The following is a 16,300-nucleotide window of genomic DNA, read 5'->3' as shown; positions in this document are numbered from 1 at the left end:
GCAGAGTTAAAGTATGAAGGAACAGCGAGGTGCCAAAGTTTTCAGATGCATGTTTTAAAAGTTAAATATCTCAAAAACTACAAAACATTTCAAAGTAAAAAGTTCAAGCATTTGTGTCCACAGTAAGATGAATTATAAAATGTGTGAATGGAGTTTCTAGGTGAAAGTGTTTCTTGACAGATGACAGTTAACCTACTTTAACCTATAAACTTGATTCACAATTAAAAAAATCCACCTTACTGTGGACATGTATGCTTCAGATTTTATAATTCAGCTTTCATGAAACTGATTCATCGCTAATCCTGGCTAAATTAAGCCAGGATAGGTGTTAAATCCAGGCTTAACCCCTAATTCTGCTTGCTTTCATGAAATAGGCCCCAGGTCAGATATATTTTACATTTATACCAAACTCGTGGAAGCAATGTCATTGGGCATCCAGGTGTCAATCAACTCTAGTCAACATAGCAGGTTCTTACAGGGGGTGGGACTAAAAAAAAGCAGGAAGGAAGGAAGTCTGAGAGTGAGAGAAACAGGTGAAAACAGAGATGTCTGTAAAATCTGGAAAATGAAGAGCTAGGGATTAATATCAGTGTGGATATACCAGCATGTTTGTGTGTTTGTAGCTGGGTTTTCACCTAGTATTTCTACCATAACCAGCTGACAATAATAACAAGTTGGGCTGTGGCTGGTCAACTAACACACTAGCCTGGAGGAGAAGAGATTGTGTGAGACATTTCAACACGTTTCTGAGTGAGTATGGAACTGTAATGAGATGGACATTAGTTAAAGTTTAGGACCTTTATAGCCCTAGAAAGCTGTGATACATTTAATTGACACAGGAGGGCATAGGAGTGATCTATGACTTTGTATGTAGAATACATGGAATGAATGTAATATCACAGCCATTCCAGGACTAGGACCTTTAATAGTGATGTGGTGTTTTGGATAGTGTGCTTCAGCACCTGCTACCAAAGCTGTTACAATAGAGGTGCTCAGGACTTGTCACTGCATACCAGAGGATCCAGGTGGACACAGACAGACAGGTGCGGTATTGGGTTATCCAGCACACATACAGACAGGTGGGGTACTGTACTGGGTTCTTCAGCACACAGACAGGTGGGGTACTGGGTTCTTCAGCACACATACAGACAGGTAATAATAATAAACTTTATTTGTATAGCACCTATAGGTGGGGTACTGGGTTCTTCAGCACACAGACAGACAGGTGGGGTACTGTACTGGGTTCTTCAGTACACAGACAGGTGGGGTACTGGGTTCTTCAGCACACATACAGACAGGTAATAATAATAAACTTTATTTGTATAGCACCTATAGGTTCAGCACACAGACAGACAGGTGGGGCGATGCGACACGTTGTGAGCTTGTAGATCGGCTATTTCCACTACTTTTTAAAAAACATAATTTTGAAGATAAAATGATTAAATATGGCCTATTTTGGCCATAGTATACTATTTATTTTAATTATTGTTATTATTATTGTTGTCTTCATTTTGTCGTATAGTTAGGTTATTTGCCATATGCAATTTTTATTTGCAAAGCCTAAAAGCTAAACATAAATGTAATTTATATATTCCAATGTTCACAGAAAAAAGACAATTAAATTGTTAATCGCAATTATTTGTATGACAATTAATCGTCAAGTGGAATTTCATGATCGTGATCGCCATAGTCACTGATCTAGGTTCTCGGATCTAAACCTTATATTCCTTACCATTGGTTGATTGTAACCGTTAAAACACTAAAACTGTTTTTCTTTTTCCACCCCTGTCACTCACAGTGGATGTCTTGTCTTCTCACCACCTCAAGCTCAATCCAGACTAGACCGAGCTTCTCTTCTTCCCAGGTAAGTCCAGGATCTCACCGTTTCCATAGACAACTCCCTGGTGGCTTCTTTTCAAATGGCCCAGAACCTTTGGTGTTGTCCTGGACAATCAGCTCTCATTCTAGGCACACATTGCAGCGGTCACTCGATCCTGTAGGTTTACACTCTACAACATTCGAAGGATCAGACCCTTCCTCACCCAGAAGTAAGCCCCAGCTCCTTATCCAGATCTCAGACAGTCATATCAAAACTTGACTACTGTAACTTGCTCCTTACTGGCATGTGCACTTAAGCCCCAGCAAATAAGACATGTCTGGTTTTGATGAACCAGCTAAAGTTTTTCCCCCTTCTTCACTCCCTCCAATGGCTCCCAGTTACTGCAAAAACAGGCCAGCAAAACACGGATGCTGGCCTACAAAGCAACCAAAGTCATAGCCCCCCATACCTTTAAAGCCTGATTCAACCCTATAACCCCTCCCACTCACTCAGATCAGCTAACATAGGGAAGCTGTCAGAACCTTCGCTAAAACATCAGGGAAACATTCCACATGTCCCAGACTCTTCTCCCTTCTGGCTCCCAAACTGTGGAACGAACTCCCCATTGCAGTTAGAACTGCAGAATCACTCCCAATATTCTGCCGTAATCTGAAGACTCACCTCTTCAGTCTCATCCTCAGCCCTTAGCACTTCACTCTCCCCATACGCCTTCACTCAGTATTTCCACCATAACCAGCTGACATTAGTAACTACAAAGTGAGCTGTGGCTGGTCAACTAACACAGTGGTTATCAACCTGTGGGTCGGGACCGACATGATTTTGGGGAGGGTCCCCAGATGACAGTAAAGTTTCAATTTAAGGACTTTTAAGACCTTTTTAATACAAAAAAAAGAAAGAAAGAAAAAGAGCATTACTCCATCAAAATTTAACCAACAAACTATACTATAAAAACTGGTCGAAGATTGGCCAAATTGTCAAATAATCTAAGAAAGAAAGAAGCAAAAGCAAAATAGCCGATCTACAAGCTCACAACGTCTCTCGTTGCGAGGCATTGTGTTGTGAGCTTGTAGATCTGCTATTATCTGTGTAACCAAGTCAAACTCGCGTTGCGTTGCGAGGCGTTGTGAGCTTGTAGATCTACTGTTTTCACAATATTTATCTGTGGAACCGAGTCAAACTAAATGTAATGCCTCAACTCCTACAATTGCAAATGCCTATCAGGGTGGGCGTCCCCTGTTCAAATATGATTTATTTTGGGCGGTCCCCAGTTCAAATTTCGTCACCTTGCTAAACTAATGGCCTAAGTCATTTTTTGAGAAAATTTATATTTTTGCCTAAGTCAGCTCCTCATGACACTGGCCACCTCTGGTAAAATCGCCCATCTCCTAATTGAAAAGGATCATGATGTTCACTCCCCTTTTAGTATAATGGCTATTTAAATGCCTATTTAAACCTATTTAAATCTCTTATGTTACATAACTGACAGACAGTGTTATTTCTATTTTCATAATTTGTTATAAACATTTTGGGTGAAATGATTAAGAAATATCATATAGTTTTGTTTTGGATCAGTTTTTTATTTTTCCTGAAAAACTTTAAAAAATGACTTAGGCCACTAGTTTAGCAAGGTGACGATATTATTATTTTGGGGGGCACGGCCTGAAAAGGTTGAGAACCAACCTGGAGGTGAAGAGAGTGTGTGAGACCCTTCACATTCTGCTCCATTGATGCTAGCGACTGACCTAGATATGACGACCATGCAGACATACCCTGGTCATTTGTTGGCTTGTTTTTCCTGACCACAATGTTAACATTTTAATTTAGATGGCATGTTATTTAGACAGATGCTATAGGTTCAGTGTTTACCTGGTATAGTTTCAATGTACAGATACAATTGTGTCGCAGATCAAACTTTCTCATAGATTTCATAGATAGCTTCATGTTTGACAGCACTGTCATCAGTGTTGTGTTGGATTCATGTTAATGTGTATTTTCAGACATTTAATCACTTCAAAACTTCACCCTCAAAACTTAGAAAACATCTTTTCAGAACTGTTCTGTATGTAGATCGGCTATTTTACGGCGAATGTTTCCACCAGATTAGGGATGCTATAGGGTTCAATTGGTTAACCCATTAAAACCGAGAAAAGCATCTGTGTCATTTTAGATGTTGCTATGTAGCAACAAGATGTTTTTTTTATTTTTGGAAAAAAAGAAATAGAAGATTTTCTGAAAACATAAGTTAGGATTTAGTAGCCGTTTTTAAAATCGTCCTCGGGTCTAAAAGGGTTAATGTAAAAAAGAAGTTCCTATCACGCAAAGATTTGGTGCCCCCCCCTGTAGTAACTCTGAGGACCCCGGACCCCCTGTTGAAGACCCATGGTAGACTGATGCTAGTTTCTTCATAGTTTACTGAGGCACTACACCGTCTCTCTGCATTCTATGTACTGTATGTGTTTACCTTGCTTAATGTAAGTCGCCCTGGATAAGACTAAGAGTCTGCTAAATGCCTACATTTTAATGTCACTAATCTCAGATTTTATCCTTACTCCTAATACTATTGGTTGATTGTGATGATATTTATCAGTGGTGTAGCGTTATGGCCCCAGTGCAGACATATGTCATTTTTATAGCTTATGAAGGCTAAAACACACACACACACACACACACACACACACACACACACACACACACACACACACACACACACACACACACACACACACACACACACACACACACACACACACACACACACACACACACACTTAATGTTAGTTGTTAAACTTCTTTGAACACAGTTGTACATTAGAGGTGCAATCTGAATCACTCACAAAGGGCCGTAGTGACCCAACATACCACAGGTGGCCACTAAACTATAATAATCTAACCCACGGGCCCCAGTGTGACCACTCTGGCTGCTCTGTCTATGGCTGTAGGATCTGATTATTATTCTACTGCTGTAAAAGAGCCCCAGTGAAATGAATGGATTACAAATATCACTGTGTGCATCGGTTTGTGACCTATGACCTTTGTGTTTGACCTCAGTGTGGATCCATTGTTGAGGGAGTCGATCAGGATCCTGATGCAGAGAACTCCACCTTCTATAGACCATGCACACCCTGGTTGAATGTTTCCAGAGGGTAAGAATTTAACCCTAACACCACAAGAATATACCCTACACTAACACCACACCTACCAGAATGTTACCAGAGGGTAAGAATTTAACCCTAATAACACACCCTGCCTGAGTGTTATCAAAGGACAAGAGCCCACAAAACGACACTATTTGAGATTAAAAGCAGGTTCTATAGACTCATAATGTTAATGTTATTTTAGTTGTATGGTTAATTGGACATGTTATTAATTAATTTATTATTGATTTTGTTTTTCTGTAATAATTATATCTGCTCTCCTCCCTCCCAACACACACACACACACGCACACGCACACGCACACGCACACGCACACACACACACACACACACATTTCATTCAATATGCATTTGTGTCAATAAAGAACAGTTAAACAGTTAAAAAACAGAATGTAGTTGATAACTATTTGGCTCGGCATATAATTGTTCATGAATGTGATATGCTGCGTGCCATGAGTGATATATATAATGAGTTAAACTCATTTCAGATAATCAGAGAGAAGTTTACGTATGGGTGTAATACCACTCTGTCTGACAACCTTATAGCCACTAATTATTTGAATGTTAAGACCTAAATTATTGTAAAAACTCAACAGCTAATGTGTTTGATTAGGAAATAACATAATCCACCATCAGTTGATGCAAGCTGGCAAGCGTGTTATAATTCAAGGTGTGTTTAAAGACCAGTCCACACCAAAGCAACTCCTTGCAATATGCAACTACTTGCAACGACTTGCATATTCCGAGCTTGATCATTCTACGCCACAATCCCAGTTCCCCAGACCATTCCTTGTGTCCCCTGCTGTACCCTGTAGCCATTACAACACATCCAAGAGGAGCAGAGCACAACACAGTAAGAATATTAATCTGTCCAACAAACTACAGCATGGCCGAAGGCCAAGCACAGTGCACAGTGGGGAGAGACGACAACCTATTCATCCAAAGGGTCCTTTTTCAGGACATGTTTAACCTTGAAGCGGATGGGGCAGGGTCACTTTGTTAGCTAACTTAATTACTTTATAAAGTGTTGTACATACGCATGTATGCACTGTGATTAAATGGGATTTTAAGGGGTTGAATATACCCAGCTTTTGTCTTCTTTCCAACTTCTTATCCATGCATATCTCTGACTTACAGGGCAACATCCTGGCCTTTCTGCAGGTTTAAATGAACCAGTAGATGAACCTGATAGAAGAGGGAGTGTATGTCCACAGTGTACAACACACCAACATGAACACTCAGCACGTAAGCTATTATTATTATTATTGTCTGTCTGTATAATAGTTGTGCATATGATGTTTTGCTTTCTGTCTTTATTGCTGTCTGCCTGTTTGTTTTTGTCTCTCTCTCGCTCTGTCGCTCACTCTGAGATTGATTGCAGTGTTTAATAATGTAATTTTTTATTTGTATTATAAGGTCCATTGGGGGGTAACTCAAAGCCTATACACACCTCGTCTCATTCTCGTTGCTGTCCTCTGTGTGGGCAGCCTGAGCCTTACAACAACACCAGCACAGAGCCAGGTAAAGCAAAGTACCCTGCCAACCCTGTGTGTGTGCGCGCGCGCAAACACACACACACACACACACACACACACACACACACACACACACACACACACACACACACACACACACACACACACACACACACACACACACAGGTTCCAGGAATGTATACATAGATGTACAATGATGAAAAAGGAAATAAAATGGAGATCTAATGAAGTACACAGAGAGTCCAGGGGTTGGTTGTGCTTCCTGTCTAGAGTACGTCTCTCGAAAATTCTCTCGCAGAAGCACTGCTGCGCTGAAAATAGCAGATCTACAAGCTCACAACACGTCGCAATGCGACCTGTTGTGAGCTTGTAGATCTGCTATTTTCAATACAGACAGATCTACAATCTTATCTGAATGACTGTTAAAGCAGTTTGTTTAAATTACTTTATAAAATGATATATTTTCACAGCGATTATTTATTAGTGTAGATATACACATTTAGGAGTGGATTATGTGTCCAGATGCTTGTCAGACAGTCAGACAATGGTGCTCCGCAGGTCTAGAATGGAGTAAACGGGCGCAGCCAACGTCAACAACTGGTCTCGACCAGACGTGAGATTTCAGCCTACGGTAGGATGAAGCCCACGTCAGGATATATTGATAAATGCCGAAAGGTGCGGTGATTACGCCGTACGCTCATTATTCGGGCTGCACCGCGTTGATAGGGATGCTAGGGTTCATGTGATTAAGTAGGATTGGGTCAGTTAATTTCACACAAATATATAGTACATTCACCCCCTGATAATGGCATGTAGAAAGTCTACTCCTCGAATATAATATAGCTCACCTTTTCAGCTGTTCTGTCTGAATAATAAACTTGCAGATACAGAATAAAATATTCCAAGAATAACTGTCTGTAGAAGACGAAAGAAGCTCTTAAACCAAAAATCTGCAAGCTTGTATATCAGGTATTTTCACAGAACGTTCACCCAGTTTTCGCAGAATGTGAGCCTATTTACGCCAAATGTTTGCACCTTTTTCACAGAAAAGGGCAGTGAGCCCATTATGACAGGCCCAGAATAGGGACACTAGGGTTCATTTGGTTAATATCCGGTCATGACATCGAACCCCTTTTCCACTCAGGTTTTACCCCAGTCCTGTGATCAAGATGGACTCTTACCCAGAGGCCCTGCGTGTGCCCTCGAACAGCAGTGGAGGAGCACCCTCGGGTGTCAGGGCCGCAAGGAGGCGAGGGGTCATACGAGTTCCCTGACCACCAACCAGCGGCGGTCCCTGAGCACCTCCCTCGACCGGGCCATCCGAGCAGCTAGAGACATGAAGCATACCTCACGACGCATGGCTCGCTCTCTAGCTAGTGGACTGCACTACCAGGAGCTACTGTCCCAGTCCTGCATCTACTAGTCCCATGTTACCATCTCAAACGATATACAAGTTTCTGACGCTGTTGGTCAGAAACCTCTCTATATTCTAACTTTTTGTGCTTTTTCATAAATCAATGCCCTACTTGATCATACTACAGCGTCACACAAAAGTATCAAAAGTTTGCGTCGCGTTTCGAGCTTTTTTTTTGTGCTATTTTTGGAAAGTAACAGTTTTGGACATATGAGGTTTCCACCCGACAGAGACGATATATATTGAATGTTTCAAAATAAACAGCCAAATATAAACATCCTACAGATGGAAGCTTGCACGACAAAGAATTTCACCTACTTTTTTTACACTTGCAAACCTGTGATGTGACATTTTAGCTGAAGTTGAGTTGAAGAAAAATATATTGTGGGAGAATATATATTGTCAGTAGCTAAAATATATTTTTGAAATGGATTTCTAATGACCAAATTATATTTTTTACTACACTTTACACTTGAGTTCCTAAAACAAGCCACTAGAGAAAGTTTTGCAGTTTCAGAACTAAGAGTTGCCATGTCCAGCGTTTAGGATGAAAAAGAATTGGGGGCTGAGCACTGGAGATGGGGACCATAATAATAATGTGCCCATTTTCTAAACATTGTTCATGTAAGGAAAACATCCAATCCGCTTCAGTAATTGCTTGTCTGAATAATTGTAATTCTGTGTCTAGAAACCTAGCGCTGCACCAGTCACTCATGTGAAAGATGTTTACTTGCATCTCTTTCAAAGAACGGTTTACTGTACGGCCAAATGAAAAGGTCATCAGAATTTCAAGCCGGAGATGGAGCCACCATGCAAGGGAAAGGTGTTTCGCACAGAAAATAGAAGATGTACAAGCTCACAATGCGTCACAGATCTGTGAAGCGTTGTGAGCTTGTAGATTGGCTATTTTAACCATGTGACGCCATTGTACGATATAAATCAGGCGTGAAATTGCTTTTAACCTCAGGATGTGCTTTCTTTATTTGGAGGGCGTATTGAACAAACAATATCCCACTGTAGACTCTTACACCATTTTATATTTATGTTTGTCTGTATTGCAGTTGTTACAATAATGAATTACTCTGTCATCATTTATTTGTGGATCCTTGCAGTGAAGTAGAATCATCTGTATGGGTTCATTTGTTTTTATCTCAGGATTATTATTCTACATCCGTAGCAGATGTTATATTCACCTGTGTATACTGCTGCACGTTGCAGTGGTAGAACTGAAGTCAGTTCTTCATACTAGCCTTCTGCACGCATCAACCGTTTTAAATTGATAATGCATCATTTCTGTCATACAGTGCTTGTCTTAAGGGTCGGGCAACAAAGTATGATTTAAGCCTTAGCTTTTTAACAGTGTTTTGTTGAACAGTTTGGAATTAACAGTTGATTTTTCAAACCAACGATGAAAGAATAGATAATCACTGCTATGCTGTGCTGGAAATGATGCGATGCTGACAGGCCTCAGAATGATTTTGTTCTTTAAATTATTGGTAACGTAGTTGTAAATGTTTTTTTTTGTTAATTAAATGTGAGTTTACTCAGTGTTAGTTATTGTACAACACTATTCTTTTTAACACTACAGGTATAATTGGCTGAACATCACTCCTTTGTTGTCCCAGTTGAACTGGGCCACGCCATTTAGACTTACTATGATTCGAAATGTTCACTCCGTATAAATTACATTTTGACAAAATCATAACCTGAATTACAAGATGATTTAACATAAATTGTTATACATGAATACAGCAAAAGCTAATAAATCAAGCATGTCATCGGAACCTGAACTAATATTAGATTAATTTAATCTAGGATTTAATGTTTATTTTCCTCTAATTTGCTTTTTGATTTATTGTTGATCATTGCATGTAAGAGTGTGTTGTGTTTTGTTTTGTATTTCCAAAATTTATATTTTGGGCTTTTTCCTAACCAGATTATTTTCTACCTTTGTACAATGGTTGATTTTCTTACACTTGTGTTCATGAATATTTTGTAGTTTTAGTTTCTATTGTTCCTTGAGAGCCAAATAAAAAAAAATGTATTTATCTCTGCCAGATAAAGCCTGGATTATGTTTTCTGAGTACTTTTTTGGCACCAGGTTTACAATTCCTGACATAGACACAGAGAGAGAGGCGATTTCCTAATTAAGGGGTCTTTTAAGTGGAATTCATAATTAATAATGTGCCTGCCCCATAGATAAGGATGATGATGATGATAACAATGATAGAATATACTTAAACCGATTTCATCTTGGTTGAGTGTCTTGCTCAAGGACATCTCGACACATTGTCAGGGCTGGGATTCCAACCTTTACCCATTCAGCTTTCAGCCAATATGATGATTCTTAAACATTTTCATGTCAAGTCCCCAAATTAATATGTATTTGGCAGAGGACCCCCAAAATCACAAATTGAGCAAATGTCACACTATACTAGGCTACATCAATAAAAATATGCCAAGTCTACGGTGGATTTTTATGACATTAGCTCATTAAACATTGATAAACTACATGAACACACTGATGTAAATACATTTGATTACATAAGGCCTGTTGAAGACCCCTAACCTAGTGGTAGCGGTAAGGGGTGTTTTTTTGGGACGAGCGTTCCGCAATTGTAGATAAGCAAACTCAGAAACAGGCTAATGACTAGCCTCAGTTAACAGGCTGAACCCGCTGAGGCTGCGTAATGCTATCAGCAAAGATGGTTAAGTTATCAAGATACGCACTCTCCAGTTTACCTCCCGTTTCTTACGTTACGTCACGCAGAAACGGGAGGTAAACTGGAGAGTGCATATCTTGATAACTTAACCATCTTTGCTGATAGCATTACGCAGCCTCAGCGGGTTCAACCTGTTAACTGAGGCTAGTCATTAGCCTGTTTCTGAGTTTGCTTATCTACAATTGCGGAACGCTCGTCCCAAAAAAACACCCCTACATTTTTGACCATAATGAGGTTTCCGCCCGACAGACAATATATTTATATTTATATTGTACATGCAAAATTGCTGCTATACGAAAACGTATTGTTACTGCACTGTTTCTTATTTTCATTTTCATTTGTAATAAAATGTCACTGACATCACAAGGTATTCTTCATTTTACGTATGGTCCCAGTATATTATTAATTCGTATCAGTCACTGTATTCCAGTGGGACATGGCAGCCTACTAAACAAATATATATAGACCCCTTAACAGACGACGTCATACTGGCTGCGTGCAGCCAGTATGCGCGCAACGAAACCCATTATATCAGGTCTCGTTAGGACGCGTCTCACTAGCCAACACACACAAGAGGGGGTTGCTGAAACCAGTGCACCCCGAAACAGGTTGGGAATTGATTGCGTGAAACAATCACCTGTGCGTCCAGGCTCAATGTTAGTAAACAAATAATTGGTCTATAAAACAACCCTAACAGTGGGATAAAATCAATAGAGAGTAAGCACATGCGTCACTTTTCCACCGGGAGATCTGAAATACATTTTACACCCATATCCTCAGACAGATGTAGTGTCTGCTGATGGACACTAGATGGCGTCCAAACAGCAGTTTTTAGTCTTTTTAGTCAGTCTGTCCAAAAAGAGGGTTAAACACTCAATCAAACATACCCCAAACACACATACACGAAACTTCTTTTTAAAAGCTGTTTATTTAAGATGTGACGGATGTCAACACAACAATCTGAAGGGAACAACAAACGCTTCAGTTAAAATAAGGTGACCGTTATTTAAAATGATTAAGCAACAAAAACAGAACAATTGATGGAGTAATAACCAAGAATTAAACATGACTAAATACAATAATTGGTCATCAACCAACTGTAATCACAAAGAGACACAAGACACAATTAAGGGAACATCTTTATGTATCAGCTAACAGTATGGAAACTGTATAAGGCTATAAATATGATTTGTAATCAAACTGAACAATTTATTCAGTTAAATACAAAAATGTACCCGTCTGGTATTCACACTGTCACAAAATAATATATTTAGAGATTAAGCATCATTAGAATAATCTCATTGCGTTTATATACAAATGATAAATTATCAATACAAATAATCAGTTTTCTTCCCCTACATATTCATAATCACACAGGGAAATATGTTTGTCACAGTAAAGTCCTGACAGTAGTACTGTATATCTGTGCTGTCGGGCAGAAACCAGCTGTGTCCAAAATATTAAGTAATTGGTTCGACTCAAGACCCAATAGTCTTGAGTCGAACCAATTACTCCTGCGAACGCATTAGATCCAAGTAGACATCAAATTTCTCTTTTGGGCCTTTGAGTCTTGGGACTTAAGGCCCAAAAGAGAAATTTGATGTCTACTTGGATCTAATGCGTTCGACTCAAGACTCTTTTGGGTCTTGAGTCTTGGGACTCAAGACTCAAATCCTGGAAATCAAATCCTGGAAATGGCAAATCAGCATGTGTCTGTCTCCCTGGGGTCTAGTGCTGTAATAGGGATAGACTCCTGTGTTCTTGGCTGTTGCTGACAATAAGCCCACTTGTAAAGTGCATGAGCCAAATGGCTTTAATTAATTTGGTGGAATGACCCATCACGTTCATGTAATGCCAATGTACGAAGGTCAGTGTGCTTGGTTAGCTCTGTTGGAAGAGCTCTTGACTTCAGACCACAAGGTCATGGGATTGAATCCCAATACAAGATCCTTGGCATCTGAGCAATCTGGCTCCTAAGGGTTTACTATCGTTTTTCGCCTTTATCATAAAGGTTGCTGGACAATATATAGAGGATGAAATGCATAATTTATTAAATAATATAGTAGAACTGCCTTAGAATCACTGCTGATGATGTGGCCATAGCTGAATGGTTAGAGAGCCTGCCTGTCACGCCGAAAATCTCAGGTGTCCTTGAACAAGACACTTTAAAGAATAGTTCACCCAAGAAATACTTATTTTCTATCAATTACACACTCCATGAAGCTTTGAATTCATGGAGATTTTTTAGTTTTTGACACATTCCTGAGCACAGACTCAGACATATTGGTTGGATGCATGGCGCATATAATAGGCTGTCGCATTGTAGATTAGTAGGCGATAATTCCAATATTCACCATACATTCCTCATGTTTAAGCCTAACTGAATTATATATTTATTAACTTGCATATACATTGTATATATTTTTGGACGACTTGTGCATTTAATTTGTCGGCAAAACTTTGCCACGCTTTCTCCCTGGATCCATTTATTGCTGCCATGTTTCCTTTCTTGCTTATTATACATTTTACTTCCTCGTATGATTCCGGGGAGACATCAAATTTCTCTTTAGGGTCTTGAGTCGAGATAGAGGCTCCCGCGGAGACATCAAATTTCTCTTTTGGGACTCTAGGCCCAAAAGAGAAATGTGATGTCTCCGCGGGAGTAATTGCTCCAGATTGCTCTATCTGAGCAATCTGGCTCCTACGGGTCTACTATCTTTTTCAATTCCCAAGACAGCTAGTTTATCCATCCTGGCAATGTTTCTTTGACACAGTACCTCTAGTAGCCTACTGCTGGTTCTATGTCCTCCCAGGACCTCATGTAGGCTACTGCTGGCGTTATATCCTACCAGGACCTCTGGTACTGCTGGCACTGACAGATCCAACCTGTCAGTGATTACACCAGGAGAATACCAGGTTAACCACTTAAACCCTCGATATACACAGTGAAACGGATCTGAGTTGCAACTGTACAGCAACTGTACTGTACTACACCAAATCTCTTTGTCAGAAATAGCTGATCTCCAAGCTCACAACGCGTCACATTTTGACGCGTCATGAGCTTGGACATCAGCTATTTCTGGTGAACGTTCCCCCCAGAACAGTGAAATTTGGGGTTGAAGCGATGAGTGGTCCGGCACTACGCTGTGCTCCTGGGCGATGGCCGCCAGCTCTTTCAGGAACTCGGCGTACAGGATGACAGCAAACACTCTGCTCCAGGCCTGGGGGGGATGGGCGGGCAGGTGGGGGGTGATGGGTGGACAGGGGGGAAAGATGGAGCCATCCGCCGTTCTAGAACCACATGACGGTATGCCAGACTCCGCTGTGAAGTCATCACCTGGAGACGACTAGAGAGAGAGAGAGAGAGAGAGAGAGAGAGAGAGAGAGAGAGAGAGAGAGAGAGAGAGAGAGAGAGAGAGAGAGAGAGAGAGAGAGAATGGGGGAGTTATTAAAAGTTGAAATGCTAAGTTATAACTTTCTTATACGACAAAATGAATGATAACAATAATTAAAATAAATAATATACTATGGTCAAAATAGGCCATATTTAATAATTTTATCTTAAAAATTATGTTTTTTAAAAAGTAGTGATTATAGCCGATCTACAAGCTCACAACGTGTCGCATTGCGATGCGTTGTGAGCTTATAGATCAGCTAGTTCCACTACTTTTGAAAACGTTTGAAAATATAGGAACATTTTGCAACATGGAAACGATGACGCCGATTATATCATTATTGTGACAGGCCTATCAATCAATCACAGATGAAAAAGAGAAAGAAGCAGTGGATCACTCTGCTTTCATTTCTAAATGATTCTAACATGAAGGACCCATCCAGTCCAAACGAACATTTTAAACAGTTAGCTTCACAAACCACATTTATTTTTGTCCTGAAGGCTTGTCGGAGTTGAAAATTTAAATCCTCAATGAAAGTATTGTCTCTCAATTCGTTTGAACTGAAAACTTTAGACAGCTGCTGCAAACAGTTTCCCAACAAGATGAGCTGGAGAACTCACTACCCCACCTGTCTGTGTGCTGAAGAACCCACTACCCCACCTGTCTGTCTGTGTGCTGAAGAACCCACTACCCCACCTGTCTGTGTGCTGAAGAGCCCAGTGCCCCACCTGTCTGTCTGTGTGCTGAAGAACCCAGTACCCCACCTGTCTGTGTGCTGAAGAACCCAGTACAGTACCCCACCTGTCTGTCTGTGTGCTGGATAACCCAGTACCGCACCTGTCTGTCTGTGTCCACTTGGATCCTCTGGTATGCAGTGACAAGTCCTGAGCGCCTCTACTGTAACAGCTTTGGTACAGGTCCTGAAGCACACTATCCAAAACACCACAACACTATTGAAGGTCCTGGTCCTGCAATGGCTGTGATATTACATTCATTCCATGTATTCCATATACAAAGTCACACATCACTCCTATGCCCTCCTGTGTCAATTAAATGTATCACAGCCTTCTAGGGCTATAAAGGTCCTATACTTTAACTAAATGTCCATGTCATTACAGTTCTCAGATAGCGTCCATACTCACTCAGAAACGTGTTGAAATGTCTCACACAATCTCTTCTCCTCCAGGCTATAATGTGTTAGTTGACCAGCCACAGTCCAACTAGTTATTATTGTCAGGTGGTTATGGTAGAAATACTGAGCAAACACACAAACATGCTGATATATCCACACTGATATTAATCCCTAGCTCTTCATTTTCCAGATTTTAACAGACATCTCTGTTTTCACCTGTTTCTCTCACTCTCAGACTGTCTTCCTTCCTGCTTTATTTAGTCCCACCCCCTGTCAGAACCTGATATGTTGACTAGAGTTGATTGACACCTGGATGCCCAATGACATTGCTTCCACGAGCTTGGTATAAAGAGTAGAATATGACTGTAGAAACAACACTGTCAAGTGGTGTAACTGGGTTGTACTAACCAGTATTTCTCTGATAATATACAGGAAAACTGTGGAATAATGAAACATCACAATCCTCTATTGCAATGTAATAAAATGTTCTGTTTTGTTTTCATTTTTAACATAATTTGTCAAAGACCATTTAGAAAACTGAGGTTTTCTCAGCATTATGTCGCGCTCAATACAACAAAATGGCTAAACTTGTTTTCGAATGTCATGAAAATTCTATTTGAACAAACCTGATACATGCCTTTATAATAAGATTTAAAAAAATATATTGTGGGGAACTGATCAAAGCCAAACACAAAATGCAGGGTACAAGCCCACTTAAGGGTATTTATTTGGCACCTTTTCAGATATATGACCCGCAGGCCCTTGGTATTACTTTTCGTGTAACTTCAAATAATAAAGTCCAACTCAAAATTCACCCCGGGTCGGGGTATTTTCATGCATCACAATGTCTCTTTGCTTGGATCCGTGCGCCACAGCGTCATCGCTCAGTATCCATGCATTGTGCTCAGGTATGTGTGATTAACTCCCACAGGTTGCCTAGGAGTAAACAGAGAGCGTCCTTTAACACTACAATTCATAAACATTCAGTAATGTGCAGGAATAGTGGAGAATTGCCTTACCGCCTGTAGCACCCGTCCATTCACCAGGAGAGCCAATGCCAGACTGAGACAGAGTAGCCACTTTTGTAGATTGGTGCCACACCTAACCTGTCGTCGCAGCTGCGCTCAGTTGGGGCTGATTCATGAT

General features: G+C 40.4%; 1 long non-coding RNA gene across 1 annotated transcript; it reads left to right on the top strand.

Annotated features, from left to right (window-relative positions):
• Window positions 1–624: 624 nt before the first annotated feature.
• Window positions 625–5,020, top strand: LOC311037172. Its single transcript, XR_014599933.1, has 3 exons — window positions 625–750; window positions 1,799–1,864; window positions 4,889–5,020. It is a non-coding gene; the product is annotated as an uncharacterized lncRNA (long non-coding RNA).
• Window positions 5,021–16,300: the final 11,280 nt, after the last annotated feature.

The sequence above is a fragment of the Gymnoscopelus microlampas genome (genome assembly GCF_963454915.1).
Source record: "Gymnoscopelus microlampas genome assembly, chromosome: 21".
NCBI classification, from domain to species: Eukaryota; Metazoa; Chordata; class Actinopteri; order Myctophiformes; family Myctophidae; genus Gymnoscopelus; species Gymnoscopelus microlampas.
Note: the sequence above shows the minus strand (reverse complement) of the source record. Positions and strands in the feature narration are given on the sequence as shown.